Here is a 23,681-nt window from a genome sequence, read left to right as displayed (position 1 = left end):
CCGAAGTTCCATTAGGTACACACCAAATGCACACATTTCTTTTTTCCTTTTCTATGTCTAAACTGACCAGGGCACCTTAAATTAATCATGGCAAGTGTGGTGCCAGCCTGGGAGAGAAGGAAGAAGTCAGAATTTGGCAAATGTGGATTAGATGCTTATTCCCAAAGCCTGAGCCTCAAGTAAAGAAAAAGTTGGCATTTGGTTCCCATCCTTATTAACAGTACAGCTGAATGAGCACTATCATTCCCCCCTTAGAAATGAGCTAGTGGAAGCTCAGGGAAATTAACTTGCCCAAGGTCAGTCACTACTACAGTGCAAAGCCAACTTTCTGCATGACCTTCCTATGAATGCCTCGATTTATCCATCCATCAGATGGGATAACAAAGCCTGCCTATAGAACCAGAAAATGCTAATGTTAGAAAGGCTCCTCAGAGGAGCCCCCTTCCAAACAAAGTGGACCCCTACCATATATATAAAACAGACAAAAATGATTAGTGTCTGTTTATGATAAAGTCCATCGAAGACAACATGTGTGCTGTTTTAACGAACACCAGGATATCCAACATTCCCTAAAACAAAACCTGGAACCTCTAAGGTTTCGCTCCAGGTCAAATCTCCACTCTTCCCCGCTGTGTCATCTCTCCCTTGAGCGTCTCATGTGGTCTCCTCCTGCCATCAGAGGGCCGGAGCCCTGGCATGACACCCCCTCCTCTTGGCAGCTCTGTCCCAAGCATGCACAGAAGTGCCTTTGCCGTCGGCCCTGAGCACCATGGAGACAGTCTGGAATTTTCCCAGCGTTGTTCCTACAATTACTGCAGGAGAATAGAAGGTGAATGAACACAGAGGGTGAGAGAAACCTAAAATCAGTCTGATTTACAAAGCATGAAATTCTCATCCAAATTTTGCCAGAAGTGGTTCTCTCCAGACCTAGCAATTCCTGCTCTGTTCCAGGAAGGGTCTTAAGATAGAAACACTCCATGTAAATTGTTACAGTCCTGAAAAGTAATGTGACAACATGCTTCAAGGTCTGTGAAAGATATTCTACCCTTTGGCTCAGTAATTCCACTTCTAGCAATGTACCTTAATGAAATAAACAGTGCAGACAGTAATTTATACACGAAGATTACCATCACTAATTTACTATAATTACTTAAAAAATGGAAGCAAATTATACAATAGAGCTTATGACGTAACCAGAAGATGAAAGATTATGTAACCATCAAAAATGATGTTTTCAAGATATTTTTAATGACACTAAATGGAGAAAAAAGCATTTTAAATGGCATTAAGTGAAAAAAAAGCAGGGTGCAAAACTGGTACATGTCATGTCAAATATTTTAAACCCAAATAAGAGAAGTATAAGTGTAGAAAAAAATAAGAAGAAACCTGCCAAAATGTTCATGACCAAATGGTAAGATTAACATTGATTTCTTTCCTACTTATTATTTTTATTTAGTTTTACTATGAGGTTGCATTAATTTACAATCTGAAAATAAAATAGTCTTTTTGGAAGATACTGACCCTGTAGCACCCCAAGCTGATGCATTTTCTCAGGCCACGTCCTCCTTCCTTCTGCTCTGCCCTCACCTTGCTCCTCCATCTTGGTGCCTTCTCCACCCGCCTCACTTCTGCCGTCCTTTCTGCTTGTCTAGCTGAGAGATCACATCCATGACCCAGCCAATGATGTGACCCTTCGGAGACCCCTCGGAGTCCTATTTGTCAAGATTCATGTGCCCCTTCTCAATTCTTTACCACTCAATAGAGCAGTCCAGTGAGACCTACATACTGAGCAGCTTAGAATGCTCTTTTCCTTCCTCCTGGTTGAAAGGCAGGGTTTTCATAAATTTGGAATTCATTCAACTAATATTTATTGAGTGTCCAAGCCCTGTTCTAGCAGGTCCCTACCCTCAAAGAACTGGCATTCTGGTGGGGGTGACAGATAATAAATAATCATACAAGTAAGAGTATCAGCTGTGATCATGCCACACTAGGAGCCTCTAGGCGGCTGCTGAGATGATTATTCTTCAGATGTGTGATGGCAAAGACAAAAGGGAATGTCCAGATGCACTCCGATGATGAGGTGTCTGGAAAAGTCCAGCTTCTCCAGGGCTCGTGCACTGGTGGTAAATGTTAGAGGAGGCCAAGAATTCTCGAGAAGAAAGCTGTGGGAGACTTGGCAAGGCAGACATGCCCACACTGGGCAGGGCCAGCTGGCTCCCACTTTGTGATAATCCCCCCTCCTTCCCCCATCAAGTGACGTGGGTTAGGAGAGAGACACCCAAAGAGGCTTGTAAAGGGATTTTTGAGACTCAAATATCCCCACCCAAAAGAGACTCCTGTAAATGGGCTGTAAGTGACCTGTTGCTTACTTCTTGTGTGAGTTACAGTTTTTTACCAGCAGAATAATAAAAGCCTTAAAATCACTAGTAGTCATAAAGGTTTTATCTTTATAAAGTTTCATCAGTGAATACCTTAGAGTCAGTTGAATGTACAATAGATTTAGGAAACTTGAGGCAGGGTGCAGTGAGAATCTAAACTATAAAGGAGAGAAAACCTCAAACTCACCTCTGCTTTCCCAACACAACACTGCGCGCACACACACACACACACACACACACACTCACACACACCAATCCTCCCTTCCTGGGTCACCTATGGGGTCACTTGAGCATGCATTCAGAAAAATCTCCTACTTTTCTGTAACTTCCATAACACTTCTTTCTAGACATAAGGGATTTCAACAGGGCAGAAAGCTGTCATTAAATCACCGGAAGACTCACTAAGCACCAAACAACAGAGCAGAAAATATTTGAAGCTGATTGTAACAGATTAAGGCAAAGGGTTCTGTCCTGAGGAATCACTCTTTGAACAGGAAATCAGGGGACCTAAGGGGGGTGTTGGGGGAAGGGAGAGAGCAGACATAAATCAAGGAAACAGCACACACCCCATTGCTCTTGGGCCCACGTAAAATTTTTAGAGAAAACTCTAGAAAATGAAAGTGGATCTAGCTCCAAATACGTCCCAAATGTCCACTTCCAACTCCCAAGAAGCAGGAAGGTGGAGTAGAATAAAGCATCTTCCAGCTTTCCTAAAAATGTTTTAAATGAAAATGAACCCCTTGGACTATGTTGCCCACTAATCTGGCCTCCAGCATTTCCTTTCTCTAATTATTTAAGCCAAATAGCAAATTGACACTTAAGCAGATGCTGCCTTGTTCCCTGAATGTTCAGTGTAGGCTTTGTTTCTCCAAGTGTATTAATGGGCCTCAAAGGCAGAAGACATAGCTGGTGCTCTCACTGAGCCCAGGGCTACTCAGGTGTTCAATATGTGTTTATTGATGGACTCAAACCAAACCTCAAAAATGTGAGGGTCTATAGATACATATTCCCTGTTAATAAAATGCACAGAAGCAGCCAGACTGTGGAGAGAAAGGGTTTATGAGCCATTGGTAATCATCGTAACGGTAAATAAATACCTCTTTGCAATTTACAAAGCACTTTCATAAACTTTCTCTCTTAACTCCCATGACAGACATGTGAAATACGTATTGAGGTTAATTCTCCAGTCCCAGCACCTTTCTGAAACTATACCCAGATGGACTAATTACTCAGTTCATAAAAGAGTATGCCCACTCTAACCCCAGGAATCCCGGATCAAGCTGCGTTGGCAGAAGCATACAGCAGTGAGCTTTCCTTGCAAGCCCTCAAAAAGACAGAGTCTGGACAACAGCAGCTATAAACAGCAAGGTAAATTCACTGGGGAAGAGAAACTGTGGACTTTATTTTTCATATTCCTGCCATTAATTGATTCATTTTGTGTTCGTGGGAATTTTTATTTTGTGTTTTTAATATAAATGTTTGAATAGTTTAACCCCTGCCCCACAAATATCTGACACTAAAAAAAAAAAAAAAAAAAAACTACTAAAATGAGCTGGGGAAAGAAAAGCTTGAAAATGGTTTATGCATCAAACTATTTCATCTTGGCTTACTTTATTTTGACAACAAAGCCATAGCATGAACCAAGAAGCTCATTAATAAACCCATTCTTACAATGTCTCTAGACCAATTTTTCAATTTTAAAGGCTTTGAAAAGTGAGTTCAGGATTGTACAGTTCTCCAAAATATTCAGACTTTTCATGTCATAATGTCTATAATTTATTTTAAAGTACATCAGTATAGGAAGTGTAGCGTGTGTGCACACGCACAAGGGCGCGAGCACGTGCATGTGTCTAAATTAGTTTTAATCTACCCCATAGGGTAGGTTAGCTAACATTTGAAGAACCCTTATCAGAAATATAGACCCCAGGAGTATTAATTAACATTTGAAAGATCCTAATTAGAAGTCCCAACTCCAGGAGCTCCATGACAATCACTTCAAATATCAAATTCCCAATCTAAAATATAGGGTTCATTCATTCAGCATAAGGAATATTTGAAATAATTTCAAATATTGTTGAAATGAATAGTGTTCAAACATGCAGATTGGTTCGAAATACCACACAGGTATCTCCACTACAGCATAAGCGGAGTATAAAAATCTAAGGAGCCCAACAGTCCGCTTCAGTGGGAAACCCTGGCTTGGTCTCATTTTAATACTAAGTTATACTTGATAGAGAACTCTGTTCCCTGATCCAGCTGGAAAGCTGGCTAATCTTACCTCTAGACGGACTATCGCTACATCTGTCTGCAGTAAACCTTTCTTGCGAGGTGCTTTTAAGCGTATCAAAGGGTAGAGAACTAGAACTTCACCAAGATGACAAGATCCTAGCTATGACTGCTGTGGGCCCTGCTTGCTAATAAATGTTTGCACGGCAGCAGAATTCACTGTAACTTCATGGTAACGTCACCTGGTAACAAGGTCACAGGGGAAGGGACCATGGCTCTCACCTAGCTACGATCCTTGGAGGCAACCAATATCCACCAAAGCAACATGACAATTACAAACAGCAAAACTGACAGGACAGTTTGCAACAGCTCGGCTTGAACTAATACTACTGGAATATGTCAGGAGTAGAATAATGTTTATGCCCCTGTACCTGCATTCAGCCCATAGGAAAAGGCACTTCATCCTCCCTTCTATGGGGAACCTTGGGGAAGGCATTTCCCTCTCTCTCTCTCTCTCTCTCTCTCTCTCTCACACACACACACACACACACACATACACACACACACACACACACACACACACACACCATGCAGGTCTCAGATTCAGATTCAAGCCTAAATTATGGTCTCCAATCCATCTTTCACCAGGTAACGAAAGATGGATTCTTGGGAGCCTGCCTGAACACCACTTAATAAAACAGTCCTCCATTCATCATTGGCTATTGATCCCTAGGTGTATATTCCACTGGTTGGAAACAGGGAAGAGGAAAGATGTGTGCTCCCTGAATCACTATCAGAATACTCTGCGCCCATCAAAATTATTTTTTCTAGCAATATTTAATAACATGATAAAATATTTACAACGTAATTGTAAGTGGAAAAAAAGCTTAGTGTTCAAGAGGATATGTAGTATGGTTTCACTTTTGTTTTATAAATGAAGGATAATAAAAGAAAATATCCCCCAAACGTGTATCTGCTCATCTCAGAGAGGTGACACTGCTGAAAGTTTCTATTTTCAATCATTATACTTTCAAAATGCTTTACAATGAACAAAAGCGTTTATAACCAGTTAAAAACTACGTTACTGTAACAATTTAAATATTTACTCTTACCAGGGTGGGCTCTATACCACTGACATTCAACAGGAATATAATGCAAGCCACATATGTAATTTTAAATTTTAAAAGTACAAAGAAACAAGTAAAATCCATTTTAATAAGATATTTTGTATAACCCAATATACCAAAATATTATCATTGGAATGTGAGCTCAATGTAAAATTATTAGTGAGATATTTTATATTCTCTCTTTTGTACTAAATCTTCAAAAAGTTTAGGGTATATTTTACACTTAGAGCACTAGCTGTATTTCAGATTGGCCACGTTTTAAGGTCTCAATAGCCACATGTGGCCAGTGGCTGCTGAAATGGACAGCATAGCTCTGTACACTAGCAACAGAAGAATCAACATTGAGATCCCTCCTAATGTGCTTTAGACCTTGACATTCTCACACAGTCATATTTTAAAGTTGGGACTGCAAAGGCCCCCGTTTAGAAAGTAAATATTCATCCTTTACACCTCATTTGCTCACTGAGCCATCATCCTTGGTCAGGCACTTGGCTGGTGGCTGAAGATGATGAGCTGAAAGAAAGGGATTCTTGCCCCTCTGGTAGCCCACCGTCCAGTGGGAGAGATGAACCCAGATAGATGATTACAACAGCACATCGCAGACGTGATGACTATACACCCCAGGTATAGGTGAGTACAACGGCATGGATAGAGCACAGATGCCTGCAGGAGGGACAACTGGGCTGTCCCTGAAGATGAATGGAGTCTTGGCAGAGGCCAGAGAATGCACGGCAGGCACAGATGCTGAAAGGGGCAGGCCTCTCTCTGGGAACGGGATGAGGTCAAGGGTGTGTGGACCCAGGCTGCCCTGGGAGTTGCTGTGGGAGCTGGGAGCAGAGAGAGGGCAGAGGCCACGGGGTGGAGAATAAACAGGAGACACAGGATTAGATTCATGTTCTAGAAAGACTATTTTGACTGCTACATGGAGGGTGAACTGGAGCCAAAGAGAGACTGGCAACGTGAGGACCGATTAGGAAAAGACAACCACACCCATGGGAAAGGGGGTAGTGCCTGGCCACACAAGTGGCCGCAGGGAATGGACACAGTGAACAGAGGTAAAATTAACAAAACTTAGCAAGCAACAGGGGGTGGGGTGTGAGGGAGATGGAAGAAGGTTCCAGGAAAGGTTGACTCCTACTGTCTGAGTCTGGCTGAGTAGGTGGACAGTCATGACCATAAACAATGGAAGCCCAGATGCCCTGTCAGGGCCCACTGCTCCTCAGGGCTGGGGTCCAACCCTGACCCCTTGCCTTGACTTGGAAATCCCCTGGGGCCTAACACACCTCACCAGCCCCTGCCCTAGTGCCCCTGTCTGGACAGAGCCACAGCTGCCCACCTGCCCTCTTTTTTTTTTTTTTTTTTTAACATCTTTATTGGAGTATAATTGCTTTACAATGGTGTGTTAGTTTCTGCTTTATAACAAAATGAATCAGTTATACATATACATATGTTCCCATATCTCTTCCCTCTTGCAACTACCTCCCTCCCACCCTCCCTCTCCCACCCCTCTAGGTGGTCACAAAGCACCGAGCTGATCTCCCTGTGCTACGCGGCTGCTTCCCACTAGCTATCTATTTTACATTTGGTAGTGTATATATGTCCATGCCACTCTCTCACCCTGTCACATCTTACCCTTCCCCCTCCCCATATCCTCAAGTCCATTCTCTAGTAGGTCTGTGTCTTTATTCCCGTCTTGCCACTAGGTTCTTCATGACCTTTTTTTTTTTTCCTTAGATTCCATATATATGTGTTAGCATACTGTATTTGTTTTTCTCTTTCTGACTTACTTCACTCTGTATGACAGACTCTAACTCCATCCACCTCACTACAAATAACTCAATTTTGTTTCTTTTTATGGCTGAGTAATATTCCATTGTATATATGTGCCATATCTTCTTTATCCATTCATCCGATGATGGACACTTAGGTTGCTTCCATGTCCTGGCTATTGTAAATAGAGCTGCAATGAACATTTTGGTACATGACTCTTTTTGAATTACGGTTTTCTCAGGGTATATGCCCAGTAGTGGGATTGCTGGGTCGTATGGTAGTTCTATTTTTAGTTTTTTAAGGAACCTCCATACTGTTCTCCATAGTGGCTGTATCAATTTACATTCCCACCAACAGTGCAAGAGTGTTCCCTTTTCTCCACACCCTCTCCAGCATTTATTGTTTCTAGATTTTTTGATAATGGCCATTCTGACCATCTGCCTTCTTGAATTTTCTCTCCTACTAGGAGGCAAGGGGAAGGGAATCATTTACAGTCATTCTTCTTAAATATTTTTCCTCTCAAATTTAATATCAGACTGATTAGAAAAAGTCACTTAGCAACACCAAAACACTCATATTTTCTTTCTAGTGCCAAAACCGTATTTCCAGCCAATGTAATTTCTTATATTAACTACAAATGTCGAGCATACACCAAAAAAACCTTAGAACTGTTATTCACATTTTTAGAACACTTTTAGTTTCTAAGGCACTTCACTGGTTTCCCATTTGCTTTTTTTTTTAAAGCCTTAAAACAATACAAGTTTATTATCTTACAGTTCCAGAAGTCAGAAGTCTAAAATGGGTCCCAACCCCTGCTCGTGACACGCCAGGCTCTTCCTGACCTGACTCGCTCGCTGCCCCTCCCTCACTGCTCGCGTCTTACACCCTGCTTTCCAACAGACCTGCAGCTCCTGGATTGCATCACACCCTGTCTGTCACCTCCATCTGCCCCCCTGCATGTGCTATTCCTTCCGCCTGGAAAGCCTTCCCCCACCTCCTTCACGTTGTTCATCTCTTTTTGCCTTAGCTTCCACCTGGAACACTTCCAAGCCCATGCCCGCCCCACCCCAGGCTGCGTTAGGTGCCTCGTCCCTTGGGATCCTTAGCAACTTGTCCACACCCTCCCCAGGCCTCCCCACACTGGATTAGAAAGGCCTGCCCGTGTCTCTGCCTGCCTCCTGCTCATGAGACTGAGTAGCTTGTGGGCACATCCGGTGTCTTATGCATCCTCTTTTCTCCTTGCCCAGAGTCTAGCACACGTGTTAAATAGATGAAAAGCATCGTATGCTTACTCTTGGTAACAGGAGCATACTGGGTTGAAGAGTGGCCTCCAAAAGATATGTCCAAGTCCTAACCCCTGTATCTGTGAGTGGACTTATTTGGAAATGGGGTCTCTGCAGATGTAATTAAGGCTCTCTAAAGGAGATCATCCTGGATTTGAGTGGGCCCTAAATTAAATGACTGGTGTCCTCATGAGAAGAGGAGAGTCCACACAGAGATGCACAGAGAGAAGACCGTGTAATGAGGGAGCAGAAATTGAAGTGACGTGTCCACAAGCCAAGGAATGCTGAAGATGGCTGGGAACTACCAAAGGGTAGGAAAAGACAAGGAAGGATTCTCCCTCAGAGCCTGCAGAGGGAGCAGGCCCTGCCAACACCCTATTTTCAGAATTCTGGCCTCCAGAATAGCGAGAGAATAAATTTTTGCTGTGTTAAGCTACCATATGTGTGGCAATTAATTACAGCAGCTCTAGAAAACAAATACAAGAGATAAAGGTGACATAGGATATGAATGCACATATGATGCCTATACACTAAGCAAAAAAAAAAAAAATTGCCTGCTTATACTATTGTTCGATTTGGGAAATCCCCATAAATGCCTAACCTGCTTCACTCTCTCTGCTGGGTCAATCATCCCTGATGGTAAAGGAAGCATCTTACTAGAAACAAGCAGGTTCATCTTCTTGACTTGACGGCTCTGTTTCTCCCACTCCCCCTCCCCACTAGGTTACAGTCTACTCCCCACGGTGGAGTCTGGTCAGGTACTGTGACCTTGTGTAGCCCCTGCACCTATGACAGCTCTCCCCCCAGCCCGTCTTCCACCACCGGCTCTCCTTCCAACACCAAGCACTGCAGGTTCCTCCTCTCGGCCACATGCTCTCCCAGGGCAAGTTCCAAGATCACCCCATCCCAGCCTTGAACTTCCCACTCTCCCAGGTGTGTATTCCATGCAGCACGGACTCCAGAAAACAGAATCTATGAGCATGTAATGAGCAGACATGTTTTCCACACTTTCCATGAGCTATCAATACACTGATAATGATGGTAATTGCTAATTTAGAGCAGCATTCATTAAAGAAGGAGGATCATTTCTTGTCTACCTACAACACATTTCCAGGTTAGAAATCTCAAAATCATACAAGGTATCCTTAAGAATGCCGTTGGTCCTCAAGACGTTTTCTTATTTACTTAAACTGACAGTTGGGAGTTATCTGAATAAGTATGAAGATATGCTGGCCTCCACAAATGGTATTTTTTGTGATACATGGTTTAAAAAGTCAATATCTAATCCCACCATAATTTATTTGCTAATTGCGTGCCATAGATAATATTCCTACTCTTTAACTCAGCCAGCACTCCCACTCCCCCCCAAAAAATAGATTTCAAGAATGCAGGGAAGGCAAACCAAGCGACGGGTCCATGTTCCTGGAACGCCGCAGGAGCTTTTTATCACTAGGAATATGCCTATATGAAAATAAGATCCACACCCAGAAGCAAGATTAGCAGTTCTTTCCATGATGCAGGAAAGGCACTGTTGAGAACTCCAGGGTTTATTTTTGTAATTTTGACACAATTCAGTAATTTTCCAGAAGGTCAGAGGGCCGGCAGCAGTTGGTTGGTTTCCTCTGATTCACGGTAGTAACATCTTTCCTGGCGGGTCCTCCCACCCTGGTTCAGGGCCCTGTTATCCTACCTCCTGCTATTGCCGATGCCTCCTGCCCACTTCCTTCCCACAGCCTCTCAATCCATCCCCCCAAGATGCTAGAGCGTCTTTCCAAAATCCACATTTAAACAGGTCATGACCTCTTCAAAACTTGCTTCTCACCATTGCCTTTGGGATAAAATCTGAACTGCTTGGCAAGGCGTCCAAGGGTCCTGCTCACCCTCAGTCCCCACAGCCTCGCCTTCACTCTGGCAGCAGGTGCACCTGAGCTCAGACCACAACAACGTCACTTGAATTTCCGGATCATCTCTCTCATTGCCAGTTTACAGCATCTCCTACACTAAGAGATTGTTTTGTTGTTTGTCATGCATATAGCACTCTATTTCGTTTACGTTTGAAAGCTGCAGTCTCCATCCTTGCAAATTTGGTTATTATTTAAACTATTTATTTACTTTCATTTGTTGTATTTTTATTGGTTTTAAAATCCTGAAAAGACTGAAAAACATAACAAGCTCCTTAAAAGTAAGCAAAAGCATTAAAAAAAAAAAAAATAGCTGTGCTAACAGTCTTGTAGTTGGTGTAGAATGTCCTTGTTCTGAGAGACCCCTGCTGGAATATTAGGCTGTGACACAGCATCTGTAACTTTTTCTCGAATGATTCAGTTAAAGAAAAATGTGAATGTGAGAGGGTAAAATTTTTTCCATTGAATTTTAGGCAAACTTGTCCCAGGACAGATGGACCCCAAATGAGCTGACTCTGGGAGAAGCTGCTGCACCTGTAAGCCTTCCGAGTCCGTATCCTGCTCCCTCTCGCTCAGTAAGTCTCTGAGATCCCTGGTCAGATAACCCCTTGACCTGCCACTGGCTCCTCCGTGCCCTCCCCTGCCGACTTGATCCCCCTCCTTTCCAATAATGTTCTGTCATCAATTGTCTTCATTCCTACAATTATTGTGTTTGGGGCTGCAGTCAGCTTCCCAGGAGGAATTGGAGAGCTCCTAGGGCCTAGCATCAGGCACACAAAAGGGATTCAAACACATTTTCCTAGAAAGAAGCAGTGAAGAAACAAGGAAACGAGTGGAAAGATACCATCTATTTTGTACAGAACTATATTCTTTTACTCACTAGGGCACTTGGAAAAATGAGGTAATAAGAAATGAACTGGGCCTAGAAGAGCTTACACTTAGGGAGCCTGAGGGTTTGAGTTTATAAGTAAGAGAAATGGGCTCTGGCAGCAGAGTTTGCTGCTATGTTGGGTCAAGAACCATCCCAGCAGACAGCAGTGGGGACAAGCTCTCCGGATGCAGGGGGTATCGACACTGGGAGCTGAGGAAAGGCCCCTGGGAGCACCAGTCATAGTGTTGGTCTCAGACTTGCTGGAACGTGCTGGCTTCAGCCCAATCCATCCCCGGTGGTTGGTTAAGCATCCCCTGAGCTGACGGCTTCTAGCCTTTTTTTTTAAAAGTATAGTTGATTTACAATATTGTGTTAGTTTCACAGTAAAGTGATTCAGTTATACGTATATTTTTTCAGATTCTTTTCCATTATAGGTTATTACAAGATATTGAATATAGTTCCCTGTGCTATACAGTAAATCTGTGCTGCTTATCTATTTCATGTATAGTAGTGTGTATCTGTTAGTCCCATACTCCTAATTTATCCCTTGCCCCTTCCCTTTCCTCTTTGGTAATATCTAAAAAATAATACTAATGAATCTATATACGAAACAGAAACAGACTCACGGGCATAGGAAACAAACTCTAGTCTTTTCCTTCTCTGTGGATTCACTACTTTCCATGGGGCGCTCCTCAGAGAGGCTCTCAAAGCCAAGTACGCATCCCCATGTTACAGCAGACGCACAAAAAAGAACAGGGCTTTCACAGCCAAGAATGCTCACAGCCCTGAAATGAGAGATGGTGCAGAAATGAAAATCTCCAGTGAAGCCTGAGTGAGGACATTTTACAGCTACCTCACCTCAGACTATCGCATCACCTAGTACCTTGTTTGACACCATCTTTACACCCATCACACCTTTTAATAAATCTTTTCTCAGTTATTGAACCTCAACACAGTATAATTCAAACCACCTTCAGTCTTAAATTGGTCTTCAAAAAGCATTTCCAAATTCCACAATATCTTTCTTACTGGATAATCTATCAACGTATATATCACCTGCCTTGTCTTCAGAATTGATATCTTCGAACTCTTCAAATATTTTTTTAAATGTAAGGTTTGGGTAATTGGATCATAATCTGGATTCCTACCAACCCCTTCTCACAACCACCTTCATGGAGGGAAGGCAGAGAGGAGTGGAAACACAGCCCTTGCAGACACACCAGACTATGGGTAATAAGTACCCATCCTGTCTCTAAACTTGATTCCTCAACTCTAAGGAAGTAACAGCAATTGTGCCAACCTCAAAAGACTGCCCTGGGTAGTCAAATGATATAACAAATGCTGGCTGCCGAGCCCAAAGCATGTAGGAATAGATAGTAAAAGATGCCAGTCTTCTTCCCCATTCTAACAATAGCAAAGTCTGGTATTTACTGAGCACTTACTACATGTTTCATATATAGTAATTCATTAGTCTTCACAGCAATCCCATGAAATGGGTTTTATTTTATAGATGAAACTTGAGATAAAAGGAGTTGAAAGTGGCAAACCAAACACTGAAAAGCTACAGGTTGGAGAAATAGTTGAGGTGACTCTATTGCAGAAGAAGAACTTTGAACAATTACACTAAAACTATCTTCAAAGTGTTCAAAAGAGTCATGTGAGGTCACGGAAACAGTAACAGATAAGAGATTCAAAGGCTTGTGCTCCTGTCCTGACCCCATCATTTACTAGTTTTGTGACTGTTGTGGGAAACTCTCCAAAGGCCCACAATACGTTTTGAGACTGTTGTGTTTTCCTTTCTCCTAGGCACGTATGCACTTGCTAGATGGGGACCACTGATCTTGAGAGCAGGGAAGTCCAAAGTCCTGGTGTCCCTTCCTGAAAGATAGGCTGCATATCTGCAATGAGAGAGGAAAATAAATACCATCTGCAAATCTCCTGCCTCAAAAGCCCTTTGGTTTAGAAATTTGGCTTGCTTACATATGTCCTCCGAAAGGCAAAATGTAAGTTCCAATCAGATGGCAACATGGGCTCACAATTTATGATCCTAGGGAAAATTTTAAAGGCAGCTGTATGTCCCCTACCCTTGTAGAACCAGTATCTCCAAGGCCTTGGCTGTAGACTTCAGGCAAGATTCCACTGATGTTCTTCTCCCCAATCCCTCCTCACGCCGCTGAGCAACACTGGGGCTCAGAAACACTTGACATGGGAAGATCACAACCCCCCCCAGCAGGCGGTAATAACTGGATATTATAGCCTGACATTGTCTGCATAAAGCCCTCTGAATTGCCTCTGTCTCCTGACAATCAAAAGAATTAATCAAGGTCTAATGCAGAAAAGAGAGATTTGTACTAGGTTTGGCAGGCTCTAGGCCACTGACTTTCATTGAATTCGGTCACTTAGGTTCCCTGAAACTTGAGTTTCTTATCCAAAAATAAGACAGCAATAATATCTATCTTGACTATTTCAAGGGCCACCAGGAAGATTAAATCTAGGAGGCAGCTTGGCACTGAGGTTAAAAGCTCGGATTTACAATCCAGACTGACTGGGTTCGAACTCCACCTCTGCTACCTACAAGCTACATGACTGTGGGCAAGTAATTTAACTTGTCCATACTGCAGATTCCTTACTTGAAACAGGAAAAAGCAAAGATCTTATGTCAGAAGGTTGTTGTGACAATTCAATTGGTTAATAGATGTAAAGCATTCAGAATGGTGCTTGCCATATAGTTAGTGCTTACGTAAGTGGTAGTTATTATTATGTGAAAGCACTAAAAAAGCCAAAACTGTCATCCAAAGATACTGGTACACTGTGGAATGAGCCTTCTGTTCACTTTCTAACAGGAGCCTAGAAGTTTGCTTTTAGAGCACTTCAAAATATGCCCGGCCCAAATCACCAAGTCAAGGTCCCCATTCTGCTTTCTGTCACGCCGAACAGCAGAAAGGATGACCACTTCCTGAGGATGGTGGTAAAAACTGGAACCATGTGTTATAACTAAATAGCATTTTCCAGCAAATGAAGCACTGGATGAGCATTAACCCTTCAATGATCACCACCAATTCACAGGACATCTTTCTCTACCATCCCCTGTCAGAGGCAGACATGAAAAAGTCTAGGCCATAAAAATCCACATGCCAGTAATAAAAAATCCTCACTATTTCTGAAACATCACTGTGAAATTCATCCCCAAACCCTCACTGCCTCAGTTCCTGGGATTCAATGACTGAACAATCTATAAACTATGACCTCAATGATTCCATGACTTAACTTCAAATGTAAAGAGAGAGAAAAAAAAAAAAGTTTGAGTCAGTGGCTTAAACTGCAAAACACACAAATAGACCCAAGCCATATGATCTTATTGTATAACATGGTGGGAGAGATACTGGATATCAGCCGTGCCAGGCACCCAGAAGTCTCCATATGATCATCGCATCTGTCAGTCACTTCAATTTTAGCAGGCAGCACGTTAGCTAACATTACCTAACACATATAAGGTGCTCCATAAACATTTATTACAGTTGGGGTTTCCTAAACACTTTCACATACATTATAGGGCTTTTAAACCTCAAACTACAAAATAGGCATTTTTACTTACACACTCTCACTTCGCCATTAGTGAAACAGAAGTTCTTATTGGTTCCAGGATTTGCCCAAAATTATAACAGAGCTAATAAATGACACAAATGCAACCCATATCTGCATCTCACGACTGAAGACTAGTGTGTGTGATGTTGTTACTTAAGTATAAGAAAATCACAAGTAACATGGATTTGTTCAGATTAGACTGTCACACAACACCCCACTCCCACCTTATGGGCCTTGCCATGGTAAATGCAGTTGTAGGAAAAATACATTCTTACACTTTGATCAAAATTGGACAATGTACGTGAGAAGGTCAACACTATGCTAGCAGCAGGCCAGCTGAGAACCTGTCTCAAGAGGGAGATTTGACAAGAAGAGGAGAAGGCAAATAGGGTTCTGGGAGGAATAAGCGCAGGAGGATGTAAGCTTGTCAGACCTCTCCTCCTCCACCTTCTCAAAGTCCTCCCTCGACCCATGGCTCCTTGGAGAGGCTGCAGCATTTCTTTTCATCCCTTCAATTCTAGGAGGCTGTGCTGACTCCCCACTTCCTCACCTCCCACTCACTCCAATCTGCTTTCTTAGCACCGCTCATGAAATTGTTCTCTCTGGTACAAAAGGATTTTTCCCCTTCACTTATGAATAACATTAGTATGACAGAATATAAGCACTCTCCTTTCCTTTCTGTCATTTCAATCAAGTCACTAATTCATATTCATTATAAAATGACTGGAAAAAATAGATAAGAAAAATAAAAATTGTTAAAGTTTTAAATCATCCAGAATTCCACAGTCAAGAGATAACTGCTATTAACACGTTGGTGTATTCTTTCCAGACTTCTCCCATCATACCAACGCATATATACATACATATCTTTACAAAACAATACCAGAATATGACTGTTTTAAGACCTGTTTGCTTTTAACTCAAAATATCATGCATAGCTTTTCATGTTAGTACATGAAAGCACGTAAACATCGTCATGAATTTGGCTTAAACTATTTAATTCTCTATTACTGAACGTTTAGGTGGTTTCCAACTGTTTGTGATTACGGGCAACACATACGAGCATTCTTGAACATACATCTTCAGGCACCTGTTTTATCATTTCTTTAGGATAAATGCTAACAAGTATCTGATTATCTCATTTAGCATTAAGAGTCCCTTGATTTTTAAGATAAATTTCAAATGCATTAGCTGAACTCATTTTTAATCTTATCTCCCTCTGCCCCATCATTGCCCCACATATACTGTTGACACCTTTTGCTGTTTTTACCCTCCTGTGCCTTTCCTCCACTTCACTTATCCTTTCCCTCTCCTTTCTCCAGTATTAAAATATCACCTTCTTCTAGAAGTCTTCCATCATCCTGATCCTTCACCAGTACAACCAATATTATATTACTGCCCCTTATAATCATCATCATTATCATCATCACATATATATAGAAATTATTTTGTGCCAGGCAATATTCTAAGAATGTTACATAGATACGTCATTTTATCCTTTCAACAAATCTCTAAGGCAGCGACTTAAACCCCAATTTTACAGATAAACAAACAGACTTAGATGCTTAGGTTTGTTAGAATTTCTGAATCTATGAGTACTTACACAAAATTTTAAACTAAATAAATACATGTGAATATGTGCAGCTCTAACTCAAGGTACAACTTTAGCTGTTTCAATGAATAAATTATTTTTCAAAAAAACTTAAAAGTGATGTCATTATCTAGAGGAAAGAACTATAAGATGCAATTAAAAGGGACTAAGCAATTTAAGGTAAAGCTATTTGGATTTAAAAAAACAGAAATGAAGGTGAATTATGAGTATTCTAGGTTAAAACTCAAGTTCCAGAATCTGGTAAGCACTTTAATTGCCTTTACACATCAGTAAGAATTGGGGAAAATCCAGCCTATATACACCATTTTAGTTTAAGTAACATGCCTTTTCATCAGGTACTTAACATCCTATAATAAAAATCAGTGTTATTACTTTATTTTACCCAGTTAGTCAAAAGGAAAATTGGAATCCCTACTCATAAGAAAACAAAACCAAAACAACACCCCATCATATAGCTGTTAAGCATTTATCTAAGCACATTACATTTTTAAAGCATTCAACAAGTAATGAGTTGAAGTTGGAATTGAATTTGTTTTTATTGTCAGAATGTGGAAGTAAACCATCCACTGAATAAGTTCTTCAACTATTAAACCTTGACCAAAAAAAGAAAAAAAACATTATTGTTAATTGTTTAAACTTCAATAAAATTAAAACAACTTTGTTTTCCTTTCCAATTAGCTAACAAAGCCTGCATGACTTTCACTAAATCACTTAGTTTCCACCAAAGGTAAAATACTAGACACTCAATGAAGAAGGTGGCTTCCTGAATGGTGAGGTCTGTGCCAGGTGGTGTGAGAAGACAAGACACAATCGACTCCCCCCCGCCACCCCGCGGACATCCACTTCTGAGGAGGAAATAGACATTACAGTTATTCTAAAACAAGCACAGTTACACCATGTATCAAACAACATTGCATAACTTTTTGCAATAAAAAACTATCATCTACTTAAATGCTTTCCTTTTCACTTTACAACTTGTATGCCTTTTGAATTTTGCACTATTTGGATGTGTTACCTCTTAGAAAAATGAGCCTTTTAAGCTATAACATGGGGAAAATGATTAAGAAAAACTAAAATAACAGTTCGGCACACCTGATTTGGTGGAGAATTCCTACCTGCTACGCTTGTGAACAGCTACAAAGATTATCCTTGTCCAAAATATGTGTATTAATCTCTCTATCTCTCAATACTTGTAGTGCATCTAAAAGTTTCCCACAGAAGAAATCCTAAAAGCCAAAAGAAGTAAAAACTTGTTCACCCTCTCTCCATTCCAAAGGCATGACCCAGAGAGGCCACTACAAATACTAATGTTTTTTTAAGTCTTGGTGGGGTTTTCTTTTAAGCTTCAAATTTATTTTAAATTAAATTTTAATTTAATTTATTTAGCAGTTCCTTGATAATTTAAATTCATTTGAATAGATAACGGTTCGAAATTCGAAGGGAACAAAACTTTCCCCTTCTACCTCAGTCTCCAGTCACCCAGTTTCCTTTCCTGAAGGCAACGATCAGTGTTACCAAGCTCCTATGCATCCCCCCAGAGGCCTTCTTAAATCTAACTCCACCCCCAACACACTAGGCTGGAGAAAATTTAATATCATTTCAAAGAAAAAAATTTTTCAGGTATAATCATGATTTTCATACAAATATAAAATGAATACATGTTAAAATTTTCATTATAACTTATTAAATAATGAACCAATAAGGCGTTAGAACCAGTTTAAAGAGGAGATCAAAGAACGACACCTATTTAGACAGGTAAGGAATGCCAAACTGAATTTACAAATGGATACAAAATGAATCTGTCCATATAGCAATAATCAGTTGCATCCCACCAGGCATAATTGACTTGCATTTCTGTAAACAATAATCCTTTCACTAGCATCAGGTCTCTACAACTTACAGAGTTATAAAATAACTCAAAGTCAATAAAAGACAGAGATAAGCAGGAAGGATGTATTCAGACAGAACACTGAGTCATCTTTGCCCATTTTGGTCTTTCACCATTTTTGCTGATGGTCACTTAGGTGGAGTCCTTACCCCCTCCACTATACTCTATGGGAAGGTGCAGAGATCTATCTCACAACAAAATATTCAGGAAGACTCCTCCAGTCTTTGGTCTACACACTGCTGACGTGTTCAATGTCTTTGTGGTAGTGCTATGAGGGAAAGGGGCCTTCTATTGTTTCCCAGATGCTTTATTTTGGGTTCTCTAGAAGCAGACCCAGAGATAAGGACTTGAGGGAAGTTACTTTATTTAGGAGGTACAGGTACCACTAGTATGGATGGAAGGAAGGCAGGCAGGCAGGGAGGGAAAGACAGTAATTAAATTATTGGGCAACTGGAGCTTAATCCCATAGGAAAATTATGAAAAACATTGCAAAATACCCCCCTCAGGGTGTCCTAACTAAGAGGTGAGGGAGCTGCGGCATTTATACTCTGGCTCCCTAGAGTCATTGGAAGAGGGCTGCTCCCAGAGGTGTTAATTCTCTGACTTTGATGGAGAGCAGAGCAGACCTCCATGAGCAGGAGAAATACCTATGCCAAAAAGATGTACATACTGGCAGATAGAAGCCTGCAGGAACACAGGGAAGCAATGGGGTCTGGAGATGTAGGCAAAGCACGAAGAGCATCTGCCTCACATGCCGGGCTTGGATGTGAGAGCCTGGCTGGGCCTGGAAGCTCTGAAACTGGAAACCTAAACTTTGTGCCCCTCATGGCCTCCCTCCTCTGGGGTCCTGCCCCTTCCTGTCCCAGGTACTGTGAAGGCACAGAGCACGGGTCCTAACTACTTACAAAACCACCAATCCCCTGTCCCTGTCTAGTCCTGGGTCCACTTCTCCTCTCCTCTTAGAGATTTGTCCTCCCTGCTTCCAAAGGCACTCACCTCTCTAATTCCCGATGAGACCACCGAAAACCAAAGCCAAAACAGCATGCTGTCTTCAGTCACCTTTGAAGTACATTTCCCTGGAAGCAAAGGAAGCTGGAGTCTCAATCCCCTTCTTGAAACAGAGAAGAGAAAACAAGGAGAACAAAACACAAGCTCATGTTTCAAACTTTATCCTGCCATGTAGGCACTCTGCTCCAAGCTGCTTGATAGAGAATGAGTAGTAAAAATGCAGCATCCTCTTCAGTTGACTGTGATCTGGTGGTTTCTGCTAAAAAGCACTCTCCCCACTTGCTTCTGGAATGCCCCAGTGAATAACAGAACAAGAATTTGGCTAAGCTGAGGACTGCTCTGGCCTCAGCAGCGACCCAAAGGCAACCCCCCCTTCCGTGTTCGGAGGGTAGTATTCCTTACGTTGCCCCTTCCTCCCCACCCCTAAGCCAGAGCTCTAGAGCATATTTCTCCTTAACCCAGGACTGGGAAGTGGTAGCTATAGTCCCTGCCTTCTCTCCACATTTCATTTTCTCATTATTTTAGTTAATTTACTCTTCTATAGTCTATGGTGAGAAAAGAGAGTAGCTACCATTTTTTGAGAGCCTAGAAAACATCAGCAGCTTCAAACACATTATCTCTTAAAAACCACCACAACCCTGCCTTGTAGGAAGCATTATAAGGTGAGAACATTGAGGTCCAGAGAGGTTAAGAGATGTCCCTAAGGTCACAGAGTTACATTTGGAACTAGAGTTCAAACCTACCCCATCTGACATTTTCCACTGTACCATGATAGGTATTTTATTTATTAAATCCTGACTGGCTTTCACATCTTCTAAGGCTAAAAGTTCATGCGAGGATGAAAACAATAGAATTTTCTCTCAATTTTTTTCAATCTTTTTCAAATATTTGAGCTCTTTCCATTATAATGATGACAAATAGAAAATAAAGTTGAAGAAAATTCATTACATCAATTAGTGGACATCAAAGTCAATTCTCCGTGCTCCAGAAGCAACATTCTGCCAAGCAATTAACAATTTAACTTGACAATCTTGAGAAGAACAGTCTCCAGTGCCTTTCATCAGGCAGCACAATGGTTCCTTCCACGTAATATTTCATCTTTTTTCTATGCTCATAGGATGGAGTGACTGCACTGAAAAGATCAGAGGCTTTGCTGACGGACTGACCTGATAACTAGCAGTGGATCCTGAGCAAGGCATTCATTCAATCAATACATGCTTCCTGGGCACCTAAGTACCAGGCTCTTTTGGGCAACTGGTTCTGACTCACAGAAACTATGCGGTAATAAACGTGTGCTGGTTTAAGCAAGTTTGTAGCAATTTGTTATACAGCGACAGAAAACCGATGCAAAGCACAGGCTGCCCTGAGAAAGCCCAGGCTTGAAACTAAGTGGTGAGAATAGGCCCCCCTGAGGAATCGCATTTAAGCAGAAGCTGAAAGGTGAGCAGGATCAGCCAGGAATGTTGGGGAAAGAGAATTCCAAGTCCCTTCACCTTGGCTGAGCCCCATTTTCCCCAGACGGAAAATGAGAATTTTCTCTAGGTACCCACCAACAGCTGCCTGCCTTGACAGTTGTCCTGAGGACTGAGTGACAGAGTGTGCGTGGTGTGCTTTACAAGGTGCAAATAACAAGCCCGGTTACAGTGATGGTTGGTGGAGCTGTTATTACCACTGGTATTTTATGAATAAAGTTCTACTACCGAATGGCTCCCAATGGTCAAAAAAGCATATGAATGAGCATTTCCTGCCCATAGAGTCTACTCTTTTTAACCCTCCTCTGGCTGGTCCAGGCCTTTCCCTGGTCAGGCTTTCCTAGGTCTTCTCATGCAGGCAGGGGGAAGAGGCTGGGTGAGCCCTCTTACCAATCATTTTGCAGATACATTTGTTTCTCTGGGGCAAACCACTGTGGCATTACGGGCCGGTTTTCTTATCAGCAAATAGCAAATAATTCCATACTTAGCTCTGGCGGCCCTGCTTTCTGATTCAGTTCACTCCCCTCTCCCTAATTAAAATGCACTTCCCAAAGGCAGGGATTGTGACAGATCTTTCTTTATGTTCCCAATACCACGAAAAGTACTAGAGGGGCGATCCCATCCCCCCCAGCCCCACACACACCAAAGTCTGATGGACCAGTTCCTAAACACCCTCCAGATCCCAGCTCAGAATCACAGCCCCTGAGAAATCATCCCCCACCCCAAGTGGTAGAATTAATAATCCCTTCTCTCTGCACCTTGAACCTGCTTCCTGATCAGACTGTATCATGATTTATTCATTGGTGTTGTCTCCTCAACTAGCTGTTTCTTGAGCTCTAACAGCATTTTGAAAGCCTCCGGTGTGCTAGAATCTGGGCATACAGTAATGAATCTAACACAGTCCCTGCCCTGGAGGGGACACAGGATGTAAGCAAGGAGTTTGAACATAATATGGTAAGTGCTTCGATCCATGTGTGTCCCAGGGCTTTCAATCTGAAAGGACAATACCTGAGCCCTGAGAATCTAAAAAGTCTTCCTGGAGGAAGCAGCAGGGGATCTGAGCCCTGAAGGGTGGGAAAGAGTTAGGCAGTACTACGGACTGAATTATGTCTCCCCCACCAAATCATATGCTGAAGCCCTAACCATCAATGTGATGGTATTTGAAGGTGGGGTCTTCAGGAGGTAATAAGGATTAGATGAGGTCATGAGGGTAAACCCTTCACAGTGGGATCAGTGTCTTTACAAGAAGAGATACCAGAGAACTTGCTCTCTCTCTTTCTCTCCCTATCATGTGAGGACACAACGAGAAGGTGTCTGCCTGCAAACCAGAAAGAGTCTTCACCAGAAATCAACCACACCGGCACCCTGATCTTGAACTTTCCAGCTTCAAGAACTGTGAAAAATAAATGTCTATAGTTTAAGCCATCCAGTCTATGGTATTTTGTTATGGCAGCCTAAGCAGATTGAGACAGATGGGCAAAGAGTGATGGGCCTGGATTTTCTGTCATAAGCAACCATTTAAGGAAAGGCATGGAGGCATGAATCAGCACAAACTATGGAGGAAGCTATCAGAACTGCATGTGACAAGTGTGCAAAGTTGAGATGAGCAAGACTGTATGGCCCAGGTGATGTTGGCAGTAAATGCCCAACTGACAGGAACCCCCTTTCTCTGAGAAGCCCATCTTCATCCACAGGATTAAGCTCCCAGCAGCCATGCTTCTATCACATGACTGTCCTGGGCACAGCTTATTTGACTATGGTGCCCATGTGACCCAATCAGATCTTCTCTGGTAAATTCAGAATTGGTATGAGAATCTCCCAATAAGACCAGGACGTTCTCTTGAATAGAGATGAAAATGTAACAGCTATGTGGTGGCCATGCACAGAGAGAAGCATACAAAGGTCTTTTCACAATGAGAAGAATAAAGTAAATGGGCCTGGCAAAGAAGGAGCCAGAAAAAGAAGAGAAGGATATCTAGAGTCCATGAAAGATCCTTTCTAGTTCTTGCCTCTGGTCACTTGAAATACCCCCAAATCCTTCTGATAAATTCCTTTTTTTCCTTATATGCTTCAGCAGTTTGACTTGGTTTCTGTGACTTGCTAACCAAAAATGTTGATGTATCTCATTTCTCTGTCCAAGGCCCCCCCTTCTCTTAATCATCTTCTCTTTCCTCTTAGATAATCATCACCTAGCCCCTGGATAAAAATACCACTTATATTCTCTCAAGTGCCAAATTTGCCTTCTTCCCTCGCATATCCAACCGCCTACTTCACATCTTCACTTGAATTAGCTAAAGATATCTCAAACATATCACATCCACCAGAATTCTTTGAGTCCACCTTCTCTCCTGAAACTGTTTCTCCCCAGTCTTTCCCATCTCAGTAAATGACACCAGTATTTACCATTCCTCAAGCCAAACACTTGGAATTATCCTTATTTTTCCCTTCCCTCAGTGCCCTCATTCGGTCTTTCAAGAAGTCCTACCACCTCTATCTATAAACTCTATCTCAAACTGCCCCATGTCTCTCTATCTTCTAAATCCAAGCCACCAAAATCTCT

The 23,681-nt window shown here is 42.0% G+C and overlaps 1 protein-coding gene across 1 annotated transcript in view; it reads right to left on the bottom strand.

Moving 5' to 3' along the window:
- LOC309661217 (uncharacterized protein) overlaps nucleotides 1-23,681 on the bottom strand; it is a 174,956-nt gene that overhangs the window by 26,443 nt on the left and 124,832 nt on the right. The gene's annotated exons all lie outside the window — the stretch shown is intronic.

The sequence above is a fragment of the Balaenoptera physalus genome, assembly GCF_965194825.1.
Source record: "Balaenoptera physalus genome assembly, chromosome: 5".
Classification (NCBI taxonomy): Eukaryota; Metazoa; Chordata; class Mammalia; order Artiodactyla; family Balaenopteridae; genus Balaenoptera; species Balaenoptera physalus.
The sequence above is the reverse complement of the archived record's forward strand: the minus strand, read 5'-3'. Positions and strand labels throughout refer to the sequence as shown.